Below are 23,799 nucleotides of genomic sequence, written 5' to 3' on the forward strand. Positions count from 1 at the left end.
TTCCATGATTTTGCAATTGCGAATTGTGCTGCTATAAACATGCATGTGTAAGTATCTTTTTTGGATGACTTCTTTTCCTCTGGATAGATACCCAGTAGTGGGATTGATGGATCAAATGGTAGTTCTACTTTTAGTTCTTTAAGGAATCTCCAAACTGTTTTCCACAATGTTTGTACTAGTTTACATTCCCACCAGCAGTGTAGAAGTGTTCCCTGATCACCACATCCATGCCAACATCTACTGTTTTTTGATTTTTTGATTATGGCCATTCTTGCAGGAGTAAGGTGGTATCGCATTGTGGATTTGATTTGTATTTTCCTGATCATTAATGATGTTGAGCATTTTTTCATATGTTTGTTGGCCATTTGTATATCTTCTTTTGAGAACTGTCTATTGATGTCCTCGACTTTTTGATGGGATTGTTTGTATTTTTTCCTACTGATTTGTTTGAGTTCATCGTAGATTCTGGATATTAGTCCTTTGTCAGTTACATAAATTGTTAAGATTTTCTTTCACTCTATGGGTTGTCTGTTTACTCTGCTGACTGTTCCTTTTGCCATGCAAAAGCTCTTTTGTTTAATTAAGTCCTAGCTATTTATCTTTGTTTTTATTGCATTTGCTTTTGGGTTCTTGGTCATGAAACCCTTGCCTAAGCCAATGTCTAGAAGGACTACCAAGAGCAATCTACAAATTCAACACAATCCCCATCAAAACACCACCATCATTCTTTTTTTCTTTTTTTTCCTTTTAGGCCTGCAAGTACCAATTAGTTGAAGTACTTTATTTGTTATTTACAATTCATCTTTTTCTTTATTTGCACATGGAACATATTTGGAATTATAAAATCTTACAAAATACATGGTTTTGTTTAAGTAACATCTCTATACTTATGGACATCAAGAAAATTCACAACTGCTTCTTCCTTTGGATAATACTGTCATGAAATTTGGTACCACATATTCTTGTTTTAGAAGCAGTTTAGTATTAAACAAAAGAATCTCTACAAAGTCTCTTCAGTTGGACCAAATTTGTAACCATAGGTGTGCAGCTGTCATAATTGCAGTCCAAACCACATTTACAATCTACCACAGTAATTATATGTGTGAATATATAATCTTCTTCTTTCATTCTGTAACTTCACATGGGAGACAAAAATCATTATTCTCTTACTCAACACTTGAAGTTAATTTGTTTTACCAATTAAATACCTTAAAACATGAAACATTTTTCTCAATGCTACTGGAATCCATGTTTTGCATCTCTTTCTCCTCCATGTAGATTCAATATCCAAGGATTGTTTACTAAAGAAGAGATTTATTTCAAACACATTATTCTATTTAAACTACTCTTTCAAATTCATTGGTAACCAAACTAGAAAATCCGGTGACCTTCCTCATATTCTGTCTCTTTCAACTTTGATATTGATTTACTCAACAGATATTTATTGAGAAATAACTATATGTCAATCCCACATCAGAGTTGAATCAAATAACAAAGCTAATAATAAATCTTTCCCTCATAGAGCTGTTATTCTTGTGTGTGCATTTCATGATGGTAATGGTGAGGTATTTGATCCCGATGGATACCTCAACTTTGTTATACTGACTCTTGACTTTATTTCTGTGACTCATTGTCATATTTTCAATTATCACATATCTAAAAGAGATTCTGTCAACTATTTTTAAAGTATTTTTAAGATTTAGCTATAATTTACATGTGTAACAAAAGGAGAGATCTTACACATGTAGTTTGATGAGATCTTACAACTGCATAATCATCCCAATTAAGTTATTAAACATTCCTATCACTTAAGAAAGATCCCTTCTGCCCCCTCTCATTTGATTCTACTCTCACTTCCAGGCAACCACTGTTTTAATTTTTATTTTTTTCATCAGAGATAAGTTTTGCCTGTTGTAAGAGTTTAGATAAATGGTATCACAAAGTCTGTACTTGTTTGGTTCAGGCTTTTTCATTCAGCCCGATTGCTGCATGTAATAATACATTGTTCCTTTTCATTACTTGGTAGCATTTCATTGTATGAATATTCCACAATTTTTTCATCTATTCCCCTGGTGATGAACATTTGAGTTGTTTCTTTAGGGCTACTATGAATAATAATGTTTGAGACAATTAAGAATAAAGCTTTTTTTATAAATTCTTGTACAAATCTTTTTTTGTACATTATTTTATTTCTGTCAGGTAAATATCAAGAAAAATTGCTGAGTCATGAGGTGGGAATATGTTTAATTTTAGGAGAAGTTGACAGCTGAGTTTCCAAAGTGATTAAACAATTTTAACTCCCAGGGTCAAAGTATGATAGTTCTAGTTGTTCCACAAGCTTGTTAATTTCATTAGGACTGCTATAATAAAATACCATAGACCTGATAGCATATAAACCACTGAAATGTGTTTCTCATATGTCAGTGAGATATGGAGGCAAGGAAGTCAAAGATCAAGGAGCTAGCAGATTCACTGTCTGGCAAAGGCCCACTTCCTCATAGATAGCCTTCTTTTCACACTAACCTTACAGAGTAGAATGAGCAAGAAGTTTTTCTCAGGCCTCTTTTATAAGGGTACTAATCTTTAAGAGGGCTCTGCCCCCATGACATATTCACCTCCCAATAGCCCCAACTTTTAATATCATCACCTTGAGGGTGAGGATTTTGAGTAGACATAAATATCCAGACCATAACATTTGTCAACATTTAGTGTTTTTATTATTTTTTAATTCTAAGCATCATAAAATCTCACCATGAGATTTTTTCCTATGCATATTTGCTATTAATATCCAGGTAGGCCTGACTAGAGCAGTGTTCAGTGTTGGATGAGTTATTTCCCAGTACTGAGGCAAGACACTACCGAATTACTTGTGAATTTGAAGGTTTTTCAATCTGGCAGATGGGAAGAAGTACCATTCATATGTTTTTGGCTGTTTTTGTTTTTTTTCTGTTCTTGTTCTTTCAGTTGTATTCAGAGGATAAATCTGGTACCTATTACTATGTCTGGTTCATAAGCAGAAGTCTATTGATCATATAGTTTTAATATTTTTCTAATATAAGCTGAGAAATGATGGTGGATAGGAGGCAGTGTTGGTGTGTCTCTCCCACTTGGAAGGACAGAATACTGGGCAGAGATTCACACTGTGAATGTGTTCTTGAAGAACCACCACAGAAACTTACCAGGAAAACCAAAATAATTCACTGATCCTGTGAAAGAAATGGCAGGCTGCAACTTACTCCATGAGACAAGCAAAAAACTATCAGTTTCCAGACTGTGAGAAGTAGACCACGTGCCTCCAAACACACATCCCCACTGAGGAATGTGAAAATTCAGATCATGGAAGAAGCCCTTTACCCTACTCAGAGCTGGAACAGATTTATGGAGTAGTGTGAAACATAAAAGTAGAAGCAGCAGCGGATAGTGCCTTGTAAGCATTCCCAGTCTCTAGCATAAGCCCAGGGAAGCTATTTGTGACTATATCTCACAGGAACCCTCAGGTAAGTCAGACAATGAATTCAGAGAGAGGTTGCAGGGTGAAAGAAGTTCCCAATTTAATTTTGTGATACAATTTCGACTGGGGAAAAGCTCGCTTGAACAGAATCTGGGGATGAGCAGGAAGTATGCTGCAGATATGCGAGCAGAAGCTGGGCATCCAGCCTTGCAGACAGACGGGGAGGGGCATGTCCTGAAAATCATGGCAAGCATGATTAGCAATATCTCTGCAGGGAAGCTTATAGCCTGGGGCAGTTTCAGTTCTGTACTCAGGCTACCTAGATCTAAACCCGGCACTCTTAGCAGGGCACTGCAGGAGTGAGACTCGCTTTGCCAACTGTGTGTGAGCTAGGTGAGGCCTACCATTGCTAGCTATTCTTCACTCCCTTTGAAAAGTCTTCTTCACAGCAGAGGCAGTTATTCTCCCCTCTGGAACATTAACCTAGTGGCCTGAGATTCATCCCTCGTCCCCCACAGTGACTGCAGCAGGCCCTGCCCAAAGAGAGTCTGAGTTCAGACCTGACCCTCTCCAAACCTGATGGTATATCTTTACCTGCCCTAATAGATTAACAAAAAGGACATAAACTCTTGGGAGCTTTATGGCCTCGGCCATCAGCTAAGAAAACAGAATAATTCCCCTGAACAACTTAGAGCAAGCAAAAATTCTACTGCTACTACTGCAGCTGGTGCTCTCTTGCAAGTGCCACCTCCTGGCTGGAGGCCAACCAACTCAGGCCATTACAGCACCTCTTGGTAGAATAACACTGCACCCAAGAGAAAGAAAATGGCTGCTAACGCCACTGCCCGCAACACCCTGGCTAACCAGAGGTCCTGAGTCTGTCCACATGAGAACTTCACTGCTAGCATAACAAGCATTCAAGAAAGCCAGCACACTAAGCTTATCTACAGCAAAGGAACCTAACATAGTCTACATTACTCCCCTGCCACCTCCATCAGAGCAGGTGGTTGTATCCACTGCTGGGAGACCTGAAGAGAGGTCACATCACTGGATCCTTTGCATACATTCCCCAATACCAGCTCAGAGTCTGGTACCCCACTGGGTGGGCATACCCCAAAGAGCAATAACAATCACTGCAGTCTGGCTCTCAGGATGCCCCATTCCAGGGGAAGGGGGAGAGCACAACATCAAGGCATCACCCCATGGGACATGATAATCTGAAGAGTAAGACCTGAGTCCCAGATCTTTCCACTTGTGGGTAGATTCTTATAGCACAGACACAACTGTAGTGCTGGAAACAGTAGGGAAACTTTGCACCTCTACTCCAACAGGCAGGCAGCCTCTGTGATTACGAAAGGCCTTCGAGAAGTGGTCCTTATTCCCCTTGGCACACCACTGCAGAGGCAGCTAGGGCTTCTCCTCTGGGAATGCAGCACTGTTGCACCTATAGACAGCCCTCCTGGAACAATCCAGGGTGATTGCAGCCCCACAAGAGGAGCCTGCCACAGATTCAGGCCTGCATAAAAGGCAGAGTCATATTTCCTCCTTTCTTAGAACATCATTTCTTACAGATGAAAAAAGTTGCCTGTCTCATCTAGTAGTAAGAATACCTGGACAGGAATGAGGCTGTGAGGTGGACAGCTTTTCTGCTGGCCTTGCAGGGGAGCTGTGGTAGCTCCCACTATTTACCCCAATAAAAGCTCAACAATTCTAATTGAGAGCTCCTCCAGGAAACTTTATCAAGCCTGGGACCTCTGCCCACCATTAGGTATTACATCTACCTACCTGCCTTAGCTATAGCGAGTGCCTACTCAAGGATACCTCCCATATTGGCCTGAAACTTAAATCATCAACCTAGTAAATAAAATAACTGGGGGGAAAATAAATAAATAAAGTATACACCACAAGAGAATGAGATAAGCTTCAAGAGATCCCTGGCATTCCAGCCCCATAAGAGATAGTGAACTTGCCCACACACCGAGTACATAAATACTACAACCAGCATCTGGGAAAGCTGGTGCACAAATATTTTGTATAACTGAGGAACTCATACGGAGTCTTCACTTTCACCACTAAAAGCACCAAAAATCAAATTAGGCTAAAATAAAATATGAACATTAAAGACTGGTTCTTAAGAGGAAAAAAAAAAAGAAATATAAGACACAGTTCAATAAAAAAATGAATTCAATAACAATTTGAAGAAATGGTCCACCCAAATGAGAAGAAACCAGAAAAGTAATTCTGGTAATAAGACAAAACAGGGTTCTATAACACCCAAAAAAGTTCACACTAGCTCTCCAGAAATAAATCCACACCAAGAAGAAATCTCTGAATTGCCAGATGAAAAATTCACAAGACTGATTTTTAAGCTACTCAAAGGGATACCAGAGAAAGGTGAGAACCAACTTAAATTAAATCAAGGATGTGCATAAAATATTTTCCAGACAAACAGACATTACAAAGAAAAACAATCAGAACTTCTGAAAATGAAAGACACAATTAGGGGAATACAAAATGCAGTGGAAAGTTTCACCAATAGACTAGAAGAAGTAGAAGAAAGAATTTCAGAGCTTGAAGACAAGGCTTTTGAATGAACCCAATCAGACAAAAATTTTAAAAAGAGAATTTTAAAAAATGAACAGAGTCTCTAAGAAATGTGGGATTATGTAAAACAGCCAACCCTAAGAATAATTGGTGTTCCTGAGGGAGAAGTCAAGTATAAATGTTGAGAAAACTTATTTGAGAGAATAATTAAGGAAAACTTTCCTGGCCTTGCCAGAGACCTAGACACCCAAATACAAGAAGCTTAAAAAATTTCTGAGAAATTCATCACAAAAAGATCATCACAAAGACACATAGTCATTAGGCTATCTGAAGTCAAGGTGAAGGAAAGAATCTTAACAGCTGTGAGACAAAAGCATCAGGTAAACTATAAAAGAAAACCAGTCAGGTTAACATCAGATTTCTCAGCAGAAACCTCACAAGCCAGAAGGGATTGGGGTTCTATCTTTAGCCTCCATAAACAATAACTGTCACCAAATAATTTGGTATCCCGTAAAACTAAGCTTCATAAATGAAGCACAAACAAATGCTGAGGCAAGCAAATGCTGAGTGAACTAGCTACTACCAAACCAGCCCTACAAGAAATGCTGAAAGGAGTTCTAAATCTTGACACAAAAGCTCAATATGCACCAAAATAGAACTTTCTTAAAGCATAAATCTCACAGGACCTATAAAACAATAACACAAGGAAAAAATAAAGTATCTAGGCAACAACTAACATGATGAATAGAACAGTATTTTGCATCTCAATATTAATGTTGAATGTCAGTGGCCTAAATGCTTTACTTAAAAGATACAGAATGGCAGAATGGATAAAGAACCACCAACAAAATATCTGCTGTCTTCAAGAGACTCACTTAACACATAAGAGCTCATATGAACTTAAGGTAAAGGGGTGGAAAAACATATTTCATGCAAATGGAAACCAAAATTGAGCAAGGGTAGCTATTTCTTATTTCAGACAAAAGAGACATTAAAGCAACAGCAGAAAAAAAAACAAAAACAAAAACAAAGAAGGCCATTATATCATGATAAAAGGATCAGTTCAAAAAAAAGATATTATAATCCTAAATTTATATGCATCTAACACTGGAGCTCCCAAGTTTATAAAACAGTTACTATTACACCTAAGAAATGAGACAGATGGCAACACAATAATTCTGGGGGACTTTAATACTCTGCTGACAGTACTAGACAGATCATCAAGAGAGAAAGTCAACAAATAAACAATGGACTTAAATTATACCCTAGAACAAATGGACTTAAGAAATATTCACAGAACATTCTTCCCAACAACTGCAGAATATACATTCTTGTCATCAGCACATGGTATAGTCTCCAAGGTAGACCATATGATAGGTCACAAAACACTTCTCAAGAAATTTTAAAACATCAAAATCATAGCAAGTATCTTCTCACACCACAGTGGAATATAAATGGAAATCAATTACAAAAGAACTCTGAAAACTATACAAATAGATGGAAATGAAATAATCTACTCTTGAATAATTTGGGGTTTAACAATGAAATCAACATGGAAATCTGAAAAATCTTTGAAATGAATAATAGTGATGTAAGTTATCAAGAGCTCTGGGATACAGCAAAAGTGATGCTAAGAGAAAAGTTCATAGCATTAAATGCCTTCATCAAAAAGTCTGAAAGAGCAAAAATAGACAACCTAATGTCACACCTCAATGAACTAGAGAAACAAGAACAAATGAAACCCAAACCTATTAGAAAAATAAGAAAGATCTAAGCAGAACTAAATGAAATGGAAACAAAGAAGACAGTATGAAAGATAAATGAAATCAAAAGGTAATTCTTTGAAAATATAAACAAAATTGATAGACCATTATTGAGATTAACCAAAAAAAAAGAAGATAGAAGATCCAAATAAACTCACATAGAAACAAAACTGGAGATACCACAGCCAATACCATATAAGTAAAAGATAATTTATGGCTACTTTGAATACTTATATGCACACAATCTAGAAAATCTAGAAGAGATAGATAAATTCCCGGAAATATACAACACTTTTAGGTTAAATCAGGAAGAAATAGAAACCCTGAAAAGACTAATAACAAGCAGCAAGATTGAATCAGTAATAATAGCATTGCCTAGAAAAAAGCTCAAGACCAGATGGAGTTACAGTGAATTCTATCAGATATTCAAAGAATTGGTGCCAATCCTACTGAAACTATTTTAAAAGATATAGAAAAAGGGAATCCTCCCTAGATCATTCTATGAAGCCAGTATCACCTTAATACCAAAACCAGCAAAGGACTTAATAAAAAAGGGAAACTACAGACCAATATTGACCCAGAAATCCCATTACTGGATATATACCCAAAGGATTATACATCATTCTACTATAAAGATGCATGCACACATATGTTCACTGTAGCTCTATTCACAATAGCAAAGACTTGGAACCAACCCAAATGCTCATCAATGATAGACTGGATAAAGAAAATGTTGCACATATGTACCATGGAATACTATGCAGCCATAAAAAATGATGAGTTCATGTCCTTTGCAGGGATATGAATGAAGCTGGAAACCTTCATTCTCAGCAAACTAACATAGGAACAGAAAATTAATTACTGTATGTTCTCACTCATAAGTGGGAGTTGAACAATGAGAACACATGGACACAGGGAGGGGAACATCACACACCACGGCCTGTCGGGGAGTGGGGGGCTAGGGGAGGGATAGCATTACGATAAATACCTAATGTAGATGATGGGTTGATAGGTGCAGCAGAACCACCATGATACATGTATACCTATGTAACAAACCTGCATGTTGTGCACATGTATCCCAGAACTTAAAGTATAATAATAAAAAAACCCTCAAAAATATACTAGCTAACAGAATATAAAAGCATATCAAAAATATAATACAGCATGATTAAGTGGGTTTCATCCCTGGGATATGGTGATGATTTAACATACACAAGTCAATAAATGTGATACATCACATAAATAGAATTAAAAACAAAAACTACATGATCATCTTAATAGATGCAGAAAAAACATTTGATAAAATCCATCATCCCTTTATTATAAAAACCCTCAAAAAATAGGTATAGAAGAGATTTACCTCAAAGTAATAAGAGCCATACATGACAAACTCATAGCCAACATCATATTGAAGGGGGGAAAGTTGAATGCATCCTCCCCTGAGAATTGGAATAAGACAAGGATGCTCATTTTCACCACTTCTATTCAATATAGTACTGGAAATCCTAGCCAGAGCTATCAGAGAAGAGAAAGAAATAAAGGCATCCAAATTGCAAAAGAAAAAGTTGAACTGTCACTGTTCACCAATAATATGATTGTATACTTAGAAAACCCTAAAGACTTATTCAAAAAGCTCCTAGATCTGAAAAATGAATTCAGTAAAGTCTCAGGTTACAAAATCAACCTACACAAATCAGTAGCACTGCTATACACCAACAACAACTAAGCTGAAAATCAAATCAAGAATTCAATTCTTTTTACAACAGCTGAAAAAAAAAAAAAAACTAGGAATGTATTTAACCAAGGAGGTGAAAGATCTCTACAAGGAAAACAACAAAACACTGCTGAAAGAAATCATAGATGACACAAACAAATGGAAACACATCCCATGCTCATGAATCGATAGAATCAATATCATAAAAATGACTACATTGCCCAAAGCAACGTACAGATTGAAGGTAATTTTTATCAAAATACCATCATCATTCTTCACAGAACTAGAAAAAACAATCCTAAAATTCATATGGAACAAAAAAAGAGCCCACATAGGCAAAGCAACTAAGCAAAAAGAACAAAACTGGAGACAACACCTTACCTAATTTCAAATTATACTACAAGGCTATAGTTACCAAAACAACATGGTGCTGGTATAAAAAATAGGCACATAGACCAATGGAACTGAATAGATAACCCAGAAAGAAAGCCAAATACTTACAGCCAATTGATCTTTGACAAAACAAATGAAAACCTAAAGTGAGGAAAGAACACCCTATTCAATGAATGGTGGTGGGAAAATTTGCAAACTAAATGTAGAAGAATGAAAATGGATCCTCATCTCCCACCTTATACAAAAATCCACTAAAGATGAATCAAAGGCTTAAATTTAAGACCTGAAACCAAAAAAGTTCTAGAAGATAACATCAGAAAAACTCTTTTAGACATTGGCTTAGGCAAAGACTTCATGTCCTAGAGCCAAAAGCAAATGCAACAAAAACAAAAATAAATTGTTAGGACCTAATTAAATTAAAAAGCTTACACATAACAATAGAAATAATCAGCAGAGGAAACAGGCAACCAACAAAGTGGGAGAAAATATTCACAAACTATGCATCTGACAAAGGACTAATATCCAGAATCTACAAGGAACTCAAACAAATCAGCAAGAAGAAAACAAATAATCCCATCAAAAAGTGAGCAATCACATGACTAGACAATTCTCAAAAGAGAATATACAAATGGCCAATAAATTTATGAAAAAATGCTCAATATCACTAATTATCAGGGAAATGCAAATTAAAACCACAATGAGATACCACCTTACTCCTGCGAGAATGGCTATACTTTAAAACTCAAAAAATAGTAGATATTGGCATGGCTGTAGTGAAAAGGGAACATTTTGCACTGCTGATGGGAAGATAAACTAGTACAACCATTAGGGAAAACAGTATGGATATTTCTTAAAGTACTAAAAGTAGAACCAGTATTCGATTAAGAAATCCCACTACTGGATATCTACACAAATAAAAATAAGTAATTATATGAAAAAGATACATGCACAAGCATGTTTATAGCAGCACAATTTTCAATTGAAAAAATATAGAACCAAGCTAAGTGCCCAGCAACCAATGAGTGGATAAAGAAAATGTGGTATATATACACTATGGAATACTACTCCGCCATAAAAATGAATAAAATAATGTATTTTGCACCAACTTGGATGGAGCTGGAGGTCATTATTCTAAGTGAAGCCAGGAATGGAAAAACAAATATAGTATGTTCTCACTTATAAGTGGGAACTAAGCTATGGGGATGAAAATGCATAAGAATGATACAGTAAACTTTGGGGACTCAGGGGGGTAAGGATGGGAGGGAATGAGTTGTAAAATTCTAGATATTCGGTATGGTGTAGACTGCTCTGGTGACGGGTGCACCAAAATCTCAGAAGTAACCACTGAAGAACTTATCGATACAATCAAAAATCACTTGTACCCCGAAAACAATTGAAATAAAAAACATTTTTTTCTAATGTAAGCATGAAGAACTCTAATTATTGCTCCAGTTGCACTGTATACATTTTGATATGCGGTGTTTTCATAATCACTCAATTCAGCTTTTTCTCTAATGTATCTTTTAATTTCTTATTTGATACATGGGTTATTTGAAAGTATGTTACTTAATTTCAAAATATTCATGTTTTCTACTGACATTTTGTTGTGATTTGATTTCTAATTTAGTTAAATTTTGTTCAGCGAACATAGTCTTCACGATTGCAATCCTTTAAAATTAACCTAGTTTATGGTGAATTACATGGTCTATCTTGATGAATATTCCATGTTTCCTTGAAAAGAATGCATATTTTCTTTCATTGGGATTATTGTTCTATAAATGAAAATTAGTTGGATGTGGATGATAGTGTTGCTCAAATCCTCTGTATGTTTATGATTTTCTGTCTACTTGCTCTATCAATTTCTGAGACAAGAATGTGGGAATTTTGAAATTTACTTGCAGATTTGTTTATGTCTCGCCTTAAATTATATTTTGTTTCATGTGTTTTGAAACTCTTTGGTTAAATACACTTTTAGGATGTTTGTTTTATTGATGATTTATGGTTTTATCATTGTCAAATATTTCTCTTTCTTTATTTTCATGTGTATTGTCCTGAACTCTACTTTCTCAGATATCAATATATCCACTCGAGATTTCTAACAATTAGGTTTGCTGATTCGTATCTCATGTCCAATGTCATTGTCTCTTTCCATTCTAAACATGTCTAAATAACACATCTGGGGTAATCTTCACAAAACATCACCTTCGCAGAGCCCTTACAATGCTCATAAATCTTCATTAGTTCTCTATTATTTAAAAGACATCAATTCCTTAGCCTTCTATCTATAGATTTTCACCTTGCAGCCTCAACTTATCATTCAAAATGGTTTTCCAAATACTTCCTTATAAGAATCTTTGGCATCATACAAAATGTTCTAAAAAATCACAAGCCTCCAAATAAGTTATGCATTCTTACCTGTAGTAGATTGACTAAGTGGCTCTACTTTTTACCCACCCTGAATCCATGTCTTTAACGTGTAACTTTTGCAGTTCCTCACATTACATTCAGCGTATACGTGCTTACCACTTGACTTTGGACTTGGTCATATAACTTGCTTTGGCTAAGAGATGTTAGATGTGACTTAAGCAGACTTGACACCAGCAGAGACTTCAAATGTTCTTGCAAGATTGAGAATTTCCTCTTGTGCTTCAACCAATACCATGATAATTTAATTTTCCTGCTGGTATAAGGCAGATGCAGCTTATGACCAAGGCAAGTAAAGCCAAACCAAGTCCAGTTGAGCTCAGCTAAAATCAGCCAACCCCCAGCTGACCCCTGGATCCTTGAGTGAGAATAAATTATTGTTGCTGTTTTAAGCCACTGAGTTTTGGGGTGCTTTGTTACACATCATATTTTTATGTTAATAGTTAACTGATACGTTACATCCATACTATTGCTCAGTCTTCTTTTTATTTTCATCAATCACTTAGATATCTTTTAGATACCTACTCATTATACAAGGCTCAGTCTAATGTGTCTTCCTTTAGAAACTTTTTCTATTATCATCTCACCTCAAAGAATTTTCCCTTCTTAATAATTATTACACAATGTATATGTATATCAAATCATCACATTTTACACCTTGGAGAAATTTAGTCTTTAAAATGAATCAGATTAGACTGAGAGAAGTGTAGAGAGACTACTCTATGGATCTAATACAGGGGTTAAATTTGTCTGCTCCTTATACCTTCTCCAGCCTCATTTCCTATAATTAATTATAATTAGTATTTCCCTTTCAGGACAAAATAATTGTCCCTAATGACAAGTTACAGTGTGTTTTTCTAGTGTGTCTTTGAAACAAATAGATTGCTGGCTCTCAGATCGACATTTCTGTCCCAAACTTCAGTTCTGAACGAGGACAGGATCTGGGTGTGTAAAGAGAAGACTCCTATTCACTTAGTACTATTTCCATGTTAGGAAATCTGTGGAAAACCAGGTTTATTATATCTTATTTCCAAACTGTCCACATACCTAAAAATTGTTCTCATATTTCAATTTATCAATAAATATATATTTGACATAGCACTTTATGTCCTTAAAACAGGCTTAAACAAATGTAATACAATAACTTTATTTGTTTCAGTACTTCACTAAGCATGCTTATTTACATTTTTCTAGAAAATGCAATTTAATTTACCAATAATTAATATTTATTCCCAAGGCCAATTATGCAAAGAATACCCTTCTGTCTAGTTTTATAAGGTGTATCACTTCATGGTGATGAAATATTTGCATGGATATTATATTTCTTTATCCTCATTGTACTAGAACTATGTCTCAACCATTCCTAATAATTGATTTCTATATATTCAGTTTCACTGAACACTCCATATTTGTAAAAATTTAGTTAGCATTTTTCTACAATTTATGCCTTGTACACAAAATTTATAGTATCTTAGAACTTCCATGGAGACTTTGCAAAGTGCAATCTCACCTAATGGAAAATTACTTCAATATAAATTTATACTGCTGGGAAAAGGAGACGTATAAGGTTGGAAATGGCAATAAACGAGTTTCTTTCTCTTTAAATTCTTTCTGAACTTCAATTTATTGGAAATGTGAAATGAGTAGAAGAACAGTGGCAGAAATCATTGGTTTCTAAAAATTCTAATATGAATTCACCCTTAAGTTAACAGTGACAGTTCTTGTGAAAGAAGGGTATAGAAAGTAACTAAACAGAAAACAAAAATCAACAGAGTGTACAGGTGAGGAAATATATTACTTTTGGTGTTGATAACTTTTGAAGCCCAGTTTATTCAGGCTCTCCATATCTTTGCATTAGATACAAGAGCCAGTAGAGCTATTTCTGATGTTACTCATTGAGCACTACAGAGACATACAGACTAATATATTTACATTTCATTTTTTCAATAGGATACACAAATATGTAGGGAGAATTTTTCAATTTTCCATCCATTATAACAGTTATATTAAATTTTCTGTATTTATATTCTTTTTTTACAGGATAATCATTTATTAATTCATTTATCATTTTATTTAGGAACCTAATACAGTGTTTGATTTAGCAGTGAAGAACAGCATGCCTAAATAAATGAGATTTAGAAGAAACTGTCATAAAAAGCATAAATAACTAATAATACAGTCAACTAGTAATACATAGGAAACCAGGAAAACGCATAAGATACTATCTCACAACAGTCAGAATGGCTATTACTAAAAAATCAAAAAATTACTGATGCTGACAAGGCTGCGGAGAAAAAAGAACACTTATACACTGCTGGCAAGTGTCAATTAGTTCAGCCATTGTGAAAAACAGTGTGGCGAGCCCTCCAAGAACTATATTCTGTTTTGTTTCTCAAAAATATTTGGGCTAAATTTAGCACACTTAAATTACATTATATACACACAATTGAAATATGAGTATTCCATACTTTTATTGTTTAGTTTATATTGCTAAAAAATTGAGGCAAAAACTATAAGCAAACTATTCCTGCAGCATTTCATTTCTGGAAGTTGGTAATGATAACATGTAATATGATGACTTAAAATTCAAATCTAATAAAATTCATTGTCATTTATATACATAAACAGGGATCATGATGAGCATCTAATATATGCATATACCCAAAAAAACCCATGGAGTATTGGTGATACGGTTTGGCTGTGTCCCCACTCGAAATCTCATTTTGAAGTGTAATCCCCATAATCCCCACATGTCAAGGGCAGGACCAGGTGGAGGTAATTGGATTATGGAGGCAGTTTTCCCCATGCTGTTCTCATGATAGCGAGTGAGTCTCACAAGATCTAATGGTTTTACGAGAGCCTGGCATTTCCCCTGCTTTCACTCATTCCACTCTGCCACCCAGTGAAGAAGGTGCCTGCTCTCCTTTGCCTTCCACCACGATCATGTTTCTTGAGGCCTCCCCAGTAATGCAGAACGGTGAGTCAATTAAACCTATTTTCTTTGTAAATTACCCAGTCTCAGGAAGTTCTTTACAGAAGCATGAGAATGGATTAATACAATTGGGCAGTATGGTTTGAATATTTGTACCCTCCAAAACTCATGTTGAAATGTAATCCCCACTGTGACAATATTGAGAGGTAGGGCCTGAAAGAGGTAATTGGTTCATGAATGTTCTGTCCTCATGAACATATTAATCCATTCAAAAATTAATGGGTTAATGGATTACTGGGTTTTCATCGAAGGGGGGGCTAGTGGCTTTAAAAGAAGAAGAAGAAAGACTTGAGCAAGTATGCATTCACAGCCCCCTTACCATGATATCATGCACTGCTGTGGGACTCACTTTGTTTCTTTCTTTCTTTCTGTGAACTTGCGTAGAGAAGTAATCCCTTAGAACTTTCATGAGAATCTCCACTAGCAAGAAAACTCTCACCAGATGCAACTCCTTAACCTTGGACTTCTCCACCTCCATAACTACAATAAAAAAATGATCTTTTCTATATAAATTTCTCACTTTTGGTATTCTGTTATACACAACAGAAAGTACTAAGACATTGGGATAGGTCACCAAGGGCCTTATCCTATTGGCATAAGGCTTCTGCAGCCTTTTGGAGAGGTGGTAAAATAATGTATTGTTGAGCAGTAAGATAGAATAGACACTTCAAAACACCTCTCTCTATAAAACTGAAGAAAATTTCATAAAATACACATTTTAGTGCATTTCTAGACTAGCAAAGAAAAAAGAAACCTCTAAGCACGACCACTGTCACCAAAAATAACAAAGTACTGAGTTTGAAGTGAAACCAGAAAAGTGAGCTCTGAGCAGCCATTGAAAGAAAAAGAAATGTAGTTACTCTAGAAACAACTGCCAAATTCAGCATTCCAGTCTATGGATTAAAACATGAAAAAGTCTCAAAGAAGGGAGATAAACCTGAGACCATTTCATCAAGGATATTGAGACAGCTGCATTCAAAACATGTCCTATATAGGCCTTTATATTATCACAGACAAAAATCAGAGATATAAATTTACTGAACAGTGAAGCAAATGAATTGACAGAAGTGAGACTCTGCAGGCAATAAACAACAACAGCAAGGGATTTATATACCTAATACCTAAATTGGAATTATTAAAAACAGACTGTAAATTATTTGTTAAATGTTAAACAAAATAAAATATGGACTTTGAAAAAGGAACAAGCAATACAAGTCTATGAAAAATAGAGTGATATTTTAAAAACAGCCAAATAAAAAGTTTAGAAAAGTGTGTATATACACATAAGCACCTATATGTATTTGTTGAAATTTTGAACTCAATAGGTTCTTCTACTTCTGGTACTATGTAAAAAGTTGAGAAATTATTGCTTTCAAAAAACAATGAGAAAAATCCAAATAAGCTACAAAATGAAAGTTTTACTTTTTCCACCCATCAGATTGCTGAGGACACAAAGAAATCTAAAAAACAATCCAGGAAGTGCGGGGGCCTATATGTATGGTCAGGTATGCCATATTAATTGATTGGAAGTTGCAATGGTTTTTATGATACCAATTATTTCCATATTGTACAACTTATATGACACAACTGCATTCAATATTTTATATTTCATTTTTTTAAATAATCAAGCTGATTCTAAAATTTGATACAAGAAGCAACAAAGCAAAAGCAATTTTGAAAAGGAAGAACAAAGTTAGAATACTTGGAATAACTAATTACATAAATTACTAAATAACTATTTTAACCAATATCATGTGGTATTAGCTTAAGGAAAGACATATATAGCCATGAAACAGATGAAAGATGCTGAAATAAACCTATTTTTAAATATTAATAGAGTTTGTTTCTAGAGCAGTTTTAGTTTTTTTCCTGTTATTTACATGTTGCATTAGTATAATATGTTTACTACAATTGATGAGCCAATATTGACACAATATTATTAACTAAAGTCTCTACCTTAGAGTTCACTCTGTGTTGACATTTGGCTTTGACAAATGTATTATGACATGTATTATGACAGATTTCAAAATGTAGTTTTTAATTATTATGCAGGTATGGTGAGGTCAACAGGTCTCCTGAGGTTACTATCTGCCATTGAAAAGGTAGTTTGTAACTCACAGTTTTCAAGAGGAGAGTACACTAAAGAGGAGGGTACACTAAAGAGGAGTTTTCAAGAGGAGGGTACACAGGGGAGCTACACTAAAAAGCTCCAGATTCGGCTGGGTGTGGTGGCTCATGCCTGTAATCCCAGCACTTTGGCAGGCTGAGGTAGAAAGATCACAAGGTCAGGAGATCGAGACCATCCTGGTTAACATGGTGAAACCTCATCCCTACTAAAAAATACAAAAGATTAGCTGAGTGTGCTGGTGGGCACCTGTAGTCCCAGCTACTCTGGAGGCTGAAGCAGGAGAATGGTGTGAACCCAGGAGGCGGAGCTTGCAGTGAGCAGAGATGGTGCCACTGCACTCCAGCCTGGGTGACAGGGCAAGACTCCGTCTCAAAAAAAAAAAAAAAAAAAAAATCACCAGATTCAGTCAGGAGGCAGAGAGAGTGGAGGAAAACATAGAAAAGAGCCTTTATTGTGGTTTCCATGAGAAGAAACACATGAGGCAGGGTAAGCAGATTTAGGATTGACTAATTTGAATAACTTCAGACAGCTCTGAGGCATAGTGGCTATCCCTAGTTGTCTGGTACCTGGCTTTGGTGTGATTAGGGCAGATAAACAATTGTCTGGAGTGTGAGAATCTTGTGAAAGACTGACAAAGGTGGTGTTAGGGTATGAGCTCTGGATTAATTAGTTGGCATATGGAAAGTGTGCTTATAAGTGAGATATTTACTCTCTCTAGGAATTGGCTGGCTCTGGAAGGGCAATCTCTCCAGTGTTAGTAAGGCCCCACATGTCAAAGCATCAGAAACACGTGGTTAATACACATGTATTCACCATTATAGTGTTATACAAAATAGTTTTAATGTCCTAAATCTATTAATTTCTCACTCTGTCCTCTTCCTAAACGCTGGCATTTGTTTTTGTTTTTCTTTTTGTCTCTCTATCTTTGCCTTTTATTGAATGTCATATAGTAGAAATATATGTAGCCTTTTCAGATTGGCTGTTTTTTGCTTAGCATTTATTAAAAAAATCAATTGGCCAGGTGCAGTGGCACATGCCTGTAATCCCAGAACTTTGGGAGGCTGAAGCAGGTGGATCATGAGGTCAGGAGATTGAGACCATCCTGGCTAACATGGCGAAACCCCATCTCTACTAAAAAATACAAAAAATTAGCTGCACGTGGTGGCAGGCACCTGTAGTCCCAGCTACTTGGGAGGTGAGGGAGGAGAATGGCGTGAACCCGGGAGGTAGAGCTTGCAGTGAGCCAAGATCATGCCACTGCACTCTAGCCTGGGTGACAGAGCAAGACTCCATCTCAAAAAAAATTAATTAATTTTGCACAAAGAAGTATAGATAATTCAATGAGAAAATTATTGTCTCTTCAATAACTAGTCCTGGATAACTGATTATTCATATTTTTAAGAATATAACTCAATCCTTACCTCACACCATACAGAAAAAGCCAAATTGAAATGATTCATAGATCTAAACTGTTAACATTCTAAGATTTCTAAAAGAAAACAAAAAATATTTATGACAAAAGATATGTAAAGATTTTATAGATTGGACACATAACATAAACCATAAATGAAAAAAAAAGATGTACTCTAGAAAATTAGAAGTGTCTTCTCTTAGAAAAATACCAATTTAAAATGAAAAGAGAAGCCATAGATTGGGGGGAAAGTTTTTGCAATACATATGAGTAATAGGTAGAATTCTAAGATGCCTCCCCCAAGATTTCTGCTCTCTGGTGTACACACTTTGTATTATCTCCTTCCCTTAAGTGTGGGAAAGACAAGCAAATAGGATATGATATTATCCCTTTGATTAGATTACTAATCAGTGAATTTTGAGTTAAACAAAAGGGAGACTATACTGGGTGGGTCTAGCCTAACAAGAAACAAAAAGCAGCACCAAATATGCTACTCCTGGCCTCAAAGAAAACAACCATATATGTTTACAACTGCCTATGAATGCCATACAGCAAGGAAATATGGGTGGTCTCTAGGCTCAGAGAGTATTCCTCAGCAAATGGTTAGCAGGAAAACAGGGACTTCAGTCATACAGCCACAAGGAAATGAGTTATACCAATAATCAATGAGCTTGGAAGAGAACACTCAGCCTCAGATGCAAATCACAGTGCTATTATATAATCTTCATTATAGTGTGATCAGTGGATTTATTTAAAAGCCATCCACAGATTCCTGGCCCATTGTAGAAGAGAAAGTTTGTGTTGTAAGATAACAAATTTGTATTAAGTTGCTAGCTTTGTGATACATCATTATGCAGGAATAGAAAATGAATACAATATTTTTGACAAAAGACTTAGACTCGGAAATTATAAACAGTTTCTACAATTCAACTATACAAACTCAAGCAATCAAAGATCTGGATGAAATATTTGAACAGACACTTGACCAAAAATGATATATTGATGGTGAGCACAATAAAATATGTTTACAATAATTTTCTCTTGCTGTTATATCAAATTACCAACAATCTAGTGGTTTAAAGCAACAAAATTTATCATCTTACAGTTCTTTAGGACAGAAATTACATGGCTCTACCTGGGCTAAAATTAAATTGTGTGCAGGAGTGCATTTCTTTCTGGAGATTCTAGAAAAGAGTCATTTATCGTTCTTTTTTCAGGTTCTAAGGAACTCCCACATTCCTTGGATCATGACCCCCTTCATCCATCTTCAATGCTAGCACCGTTGCCTCTCTCTGACCATTCTTCCATAGCCACATCTCCCTTGACCCTTGGCTTATCTGGGAAAGATTTGACATTCTTAAAGACTCATGAGATTAGGTTGGATCCACATAGCTAATCCAGGATAAACTCATCTGAAAGTCCTTAAAGTTTAATCACATTTCTACAGTCCCTTTTGCTAAGTAAGGTAACATATTCATAGGTTCTAGGTATTAAAATGTGGACATCTTTGGAAGATCATTATTCTGCCTATCACAATGCTCAGCATTATTAGTTATCAAAAAATAAAATAAAAATGAGATGACACTATGCACCCGCTAGAAGAGCTAAAATTGTAAATACTGTACTGCACCGTATGTTAACAAGGATATATAGGAACTGGGCCTTACAATAATGCTGGGGAGAACAGAAAATAATACAACTATTTTGAAAAATGGTTTACTGACTTCTTAGTTCAAATAAACGCTTACCAGTGACCCAGAAATGTTATTCTTACATGCTTACCCAAGATATAGAGAACATACGTCCACAATGGACTTGTTCACAAATGGCAGTAGTAGTTTTATTGATAATACGTAAAAGCTAGAAACTACCTAAACATCCATCAATAAGAGAATAAACAAATTGTGAGATGTCCACACAAAGGAACACTACACAGTAATAAAAGTCAGCAAACCTCTGATATGCACAACAACATGTATGAAACTCAGGATCACTATGGACCAGTCACGAAAGAGAATATGCCATGAGATTTCATTTATATAAAACTCCAGGAAATATGACTGTAATCCAATGATAGAAAACAAATCAATGTTGCCTACGTCCTGGGAGAGGGAGCAGGGATATGCTGGGAAGGGTCATATGGGCAACTTTTGAGATGATTAAAAAATATATCTTGATTACAGTCATACATTACATGGTTGTATACATATGTTAAAATCACCAAACCATAAACTAAATATGTGCATTTTATAAAATAAAATTATACTTTAATGTAGTTTATTTTTATAAAATGAAAAAATAAAGACATTTTCAGACAGATAAAATGTAAGACAATTTGTCTCCAGCTGATCTTCCCTATAGGAAATTCTAAGAGATTTGTCAGGCTAAAGCTACCAGATGGGAACATATGGAATTCCAGATCTTCAAGAAGAAATGTGGAAAGATTAACTATCTGGATAAATGCAAAATACTTTTTAAAAAGTACATGTTTATCTATGTATATCTGAATATCAGTAATATGTTGCTATATACCAAACTCTTATACTAAAAAGGCAGCAGGAGAATATTTCTTTCTGCTCAGCTAAGATAGTCTTATATAGCATAATCATGAGAGTGGCTGCCACATCAGCTATGCTGTATGCTATTGGCTAGAAGCAAGTCAGGTTTGGCCACACTTCATGGGAAGGGATTATACAAGGCATAAATCATTGGTGGGGAGAGTCACCTTAGGAAGTTCTCACAAAAGGCTACCCTCTGATTCCCCAGTGATCTATGTCTCTTTTATATGCAATATATACTCATCCCACCCCAATACCACTCAAATCTCATATTCCATTACAGCGTCAGCTCAAATTTCAAAATCTCATCAACTATATATGGACCAGGTGCAAGTGACACTTATAGATTTAATCAATTTTTCTTGTGAGGCAAAATATTTCTTTGTATTATGGATTTGTGAAAGTAAAGAGACAAGTTATCTGCATAGTACACAAAGTGTACTATGATGGTTAATTGTATGTACTGACTTGACTGGGTCACGTGGTAATCAGGAATTTGGTTAAATATTATTTCTGGGTGTGTCTGTGAGGGTGTTTCTGGATGAGATTAACATTTGAATCAGTAGACTGAGTAAAGCAGATTACCCTCCTGATGTGAGTGGGCTCTATCCAATCCATTGAAGGCCTGGATAGAAAAAAATATGAGTAAAAAAGAATTCTTTCTCTCTGCCTGATTGACTTTAAACTGGGGCATTGGTCTTATCTTACCTTCAGACTCAAACTCAGACTGGAAGTTACACAATCTATTCTCCTGGTTCTCAGGCCTTTGGACTCAGACAACAACTCCATCAATTCTCCTGGATCTCTAGCTTGCCAGCTGCATATCTTGAATTTCTCAGCCTCCGTAATCACATGAGCCAACCCAGACTAATACAACGCTCAACATACTATAGTACGACAGATACAAGATAATAGCTATAGACATCTCAGTTTGAATGAGGGAGAAAATGAAATGTGAAATTTAGTCACTGGTTCATGGAAATTATGAAATCTAGACAGGCAAACTCTAACCAAAGCTCCTTGATCGGGTTTCAATGATAAGGAATAATCTTTGGAACATTTAGCTCTGCCCTATGAGTTTTTTTTGTTTCTGCCCTTCAAATCATTCTTCCTTTTTCACGGAAAGTAGCTTGTGTTTGCAGCTCAGTCTGCTTCCTGCCAGTAGAATTTTGGAAATCTAAGAAACATGTTTTGTTTTCAGTTCTGTGTCTTTTTTTTAGTCCAAGCTGACAGCATTTCTGCTAAAATACATTTCTCAAGGAGATAGTGAGCCTTCATGTATTTCATAGGGATTCATTTCATTAGACAAAAGACAAACCCACTGATCTTTTCAAGATAACTGCTTCTCTAATTCTTTCTGGCTCCTGCTAAGTTGGATGAGGGAAAATGCCCTTACAGTTCCAAGTAATTTTCTGATTTGGTTAAGAGGATCAGTGAGGTAAAAAACCTTTTCAAATAAACTTTTGTGAGACTGATACTGTAATGTTTTTATCTTTCTGAGGTTTCAGGAAAGGGTTGTATGCCAAGACCAGCTCGGTGGTGGAGACCCTAACCCCCACGACCCTAACCCAGCAGCGCTAGAGGAATCAAAGACACACACACAGAAATATAGCGTGTGGAGTGGGAAATCAGGGGTCTCACAACCTTCAGAGCTGAGAGCCTCGAACAGAGGTTTATCCACATATTTATTGACAGAAAGCCAGTGATAAACATTGTTTCTATAGATTATAGATTAACTAAAAGTATTCCTTACAGGGAAACAAAGGGATGGGCCGAAATAAAGGGATGGGTCTGGCTAGATATCTGCAGCAGGAACATGTCTTAAGGGGCAGATCACTCATGCTATTGTTTGTGGTTTAAGAATGCCTTAAGTGGTTTTCCACCCTGGGTGGGCCAGGTGTTCCTTCCCCACATTCTGGCAAACCCACAACCTTCAGCATGGGTGTCAGGGCCATCACAAACATGTCACAGTGCTGCAGAGATTTTGTTTATGGCCAGTTTTGGGGCCAGTTTATGACCAGATTTTGGGGGCCTGTTCCCAATAGTTGTAGACTCACCCACAGCCGTTTCTCTACAACACAATTTTCTAACAGTGAATCTCCTAATTTAGTTTCTTTGCGCATCTTGATAAGCTGAAAATTTCCAAAATTATCAAGTCTTGCTTCCTTTTCATATAACACTGCTTCCTTCAATTTATATCTTTTCTCTCACATTTTACTAATAAGCAACGAAACTATGCCATGCATTCAACACTTTGTTTGGAGATATCTAAATATCTAAGGTGATCATTTAAATTTTATTCCACATAACTGAAAGTCACATGTCTGCTAAGTTCACCAACACTATAAAACAATGGTCCTTCTTCCTCCAATTTCCATTAATATATCCTTCCCTACTTTTTGAGCTCTCACCCTTAGTGTC

This window comes from Nomascus leucogenys, chromosome X (genome assembly GCF_006542625.1).
Source record: "Nomascus leucogenys isolate Asia chromosome X, Asia_NLE_v1, whole genome shotgun sequence".
Classification (NCBI taxonomy): domain Eukaryota; kingdom Metazoa; phylum Chordata; class Mammalia; order Primates; family Hylobatidae; genus Nomascus; species Nomascus leucogenys.